Consider the following 3,430-nt stretch of genomic DNA (forward strand, 5'->3'; position numbering starts at 1 on the left):
AATATTACTGTCCTGCTCTCCATAAAAGTGAGCCTCCTTTTCTGTGTACTCTCTTCACAGTCTCAACTCTAGCCTGTCCTTTTCAGTATTTCCTGAAACACCCTGCACCTAAAACAGTTTGTTCATTATAGTACCATTGAAAATATGTGATCCAACCTCCCCAGGTTGAAACAATAAGAAATCAAGACCATAAATAGACCAATACAATGCAGGAAACTGACTATGTCATAAGAAAACTGCCACCCAAAAAAGCCCTGGACCAGATGGCTCTCCAGCAGAATTCTACAAAACATACAAGGAGGAACTGATACCAATCCTACTGAAAGTATTCCAGGCAATTGAGAAAGATGGAACTCGCCCCAAGTTATTTTATGAAGCTAACATCACATTGATACCCAAACCAGGTAAAGATCCAACAAAGAAAGAGAACCACAGGCCAATATCCTTGATGAACATAGATGCTAAAATTCTCAACAAAATCATGGAAAACCAGATCCAACAACACATCATCCACCATGACCAAGTAGGCTTCATCCCTGGGATGCAGGACTGGCTCAGCATTCGCAAGACCATAACGTAATTAAATGCATTAACAGATGTAAAAACAAAAACTACATGATTATATTATTAGATTTGGAAAAAGCTTTTGATAAAATCCAGCACTCCTTGTTAAAAACCCCCTCTAGATATAGATAGAACATACCTCAAAATAGTAAGAGCCATCTACGAGAAACCTACAGCCAACATACTGCTAAACAGACAGAAATTGGAACCATTTCCCCAGAAAACTGGAATAAGACAAGGATGCCTACAGTCACCCTTCCTTTTCACCATAGTTTTGGAAGTCCTAGCTAGAGCAATCAGACAAGAAAAGGACATCAGGGGTATCCAAATAGGAAAAGAGGAAGTCAAGCTTTCCCTCTTTGCAGATGACATGATGTTATGCCTTAAAAACCCAAGAGAATCTGTCAAAAACCTCCTTGCACTGATAAAGGACTTTGGCAAAGTCTCAGGGCATAAAATCAATATGCAAAAGACAGTCGTATTTCTATACACCAACAATAAACAAACAGAAACCCAAATAAAAAGCACAACCCTATTCAAGATAGCCAAACATACAAAAAAGAAATACCTTGGCATCTTCCTAACCAGAGACGTGAAAGACCTTTACAATGAAAACTACAAAACACTGCTTAAAGAAATGAAAGAAGACACAAACAAATGAAAAAATATTCCACGATCATGGATTAAAAGAATCAACATTGTTAAGATGTCCACCCTACCCAAGGTAATCTGCAGATTTAATGCAATACCCATTAAATTAACAGCAGCATTCTTCTCAGATCTGGAAACAACAATACAGGAATTCATACAGAAACATAAACAACTATGAATAGCCAAAACAATCCTTAGCCAAAAAAAAAAAAAAAGCAAGAAATATCACACTCCAAGACTTTAAACATTATTATAAACCTACACCAATTAAAACAGCCTAGTATTGGTACAAGAACAGGCATATAGACCAATGGAACAGGATAGGGATTCCAGAAGCAAAACCTCAATTTCTCAACCAACTCATCTTTAACAAAACCTCCACCACCAACCACTGGGGTAAGGAGAACCTATTCAGTAAATGATGCTGGGAAAAACTAGTTGATCACATGCAGAAGATTAAAATAAGACTTATACCTATCACCATACACAAAAATCAACTCTAAATAGATCAAAGACCTAAATGTAAAACTTCTTCTATAAGAATTTTAGAAAATGCAGGAGATGCCCTTATGGAAATTGGAACTGGCAACCAATTCCTGATCAAAACTCCAAGTACCCATGCCATAAGAGATAAGATAGACAAGTCGGACCTCATCAAACTGACAAGCTTCTGCAAAGCCAAAGAAACCATTGAAAGCATGGGGAGACAGCCCACAGACTGGGAAAAGATATTTGTCAACTATATGTCTGACAAAGGTCTAACATTTAGGATCTACAAGGAACTCAAATATGCTAAAAAGAAAAAAAAACAAACACCACATGTTCTCACTCATACGTGGGAGTTAAATGGCCACAAAGATGGAAACAATACAAAATGCCATGTAACCTTGGCATTATTTTCTTTAATAAAGAAATAAGAAAAAGAAGTGAAGAAATTAAGCGACTTTCTCAATTCATATAATTGGGCAAATTATATGAATAGACATTTCTCAAAAGAAGACATACAAGCCGCCAACAGATACTTAAAAAAATGCTCAGTCTCACTAATCATCAAAGAAATGCAAATTAAAATCACACTGAGATACCACCTAACTCCAGTCAGGATGGTCATCATTAATAGCCCAAAAAACAACAGATGCTGGAGAGGATACAGTAAAAAGGGAACACTTCTACACTGTTGGTGGGATTGTAAACTAGTACAGCCTCTGTGGAAAACGGTATGGCGATTCCTAAAAAATCTTCCATATAACCTCACAATCCCCCTACTGGGAATATATCTGCAAGAACTCAAATCTATAAAAAAGATACCTGTATGTGTATGTTTATCGCAGCATTGTTCACCATAGCAAGAACATTGAACCAACCGTGCTGCCCATCGAAAGAGGACTGGATAAAAAAAGTGTTACATATGCATGATGGACTATTATGCAGCCATAAAGAAGGTCAAAATCACGAACTTCACAGCAACCTGGATGGATTAGAATCTATAATAATGAGTGATGTATCACAGAAATAAAGAACTGAGTATCACATGCTCTCACTCATAAGCAGAACTTGAACAATTATTTTAATACTATAAGAAAAGGACTGGCAGTAGCAGGAAACTTCTGGGGCTGGAGGGGGATGGAGGGAGGTGGGATTGGCAGTATTGGGAATCTGCCAAGGAAGGACACACCTCATCAACAAGAGTACCTGCATAATGAACATTTGTATATCTAACCCTGAATTGTACCCTACTTCTTTAAAATAAAAAAATTAAGAGGAGGAAAAAAAAGAAAATATGTGATCATGAGCAAGTAATGCTATGAAATGTTCTAAGCTGGCTCAGCCTGTAATCCCGCGCCTTTGGGAGGCTGAGGTGAGTGGATTGCCTGAGCCCGAGGGTTCGAGACCCACCTGGGCAGTGAGACCTCATCTCTACAATAAATAAATAAATAAATCAGCCGGGCTTGGTAGCACATGCCTGTTATTCCGGCTACTCGGAAGGCTGTGGTGGAAGGATTGCCGGAGCCCAGCAGGTCGAGGCTGCGGTGGCCGGGAGCGGCCACTGCACTCCAGTCTGGGCGACCGAGTGAAACTCCAACTCAAAAAAAAAAAAAAAAATGTTCTATGCTACTTTCTATCATTCTTCACTGTGTTTATATTCTTAACAAAAATGCACAAATTTTAAAATTAAAAAAATATATACAGGCTAGGGGTAGATCCCCCAAAGAAG

This window comes from Carlito syrichta, unplaced genomic scaffold, assembly GCF_000164805.1.
Source record: "Carlito syrichta isolate Samal-C Ts95f unplaced genomic scaffold, Tarsius_syrichta-2.0.1 Scaffold302053, whole genome shotgun sequence".
NCBI classification, from domain to species: Eukaryota; Metazoa; Chordata; class Mammalia; order Primates; family Tarsiidae; genus Carlito; species Carlito syrichta.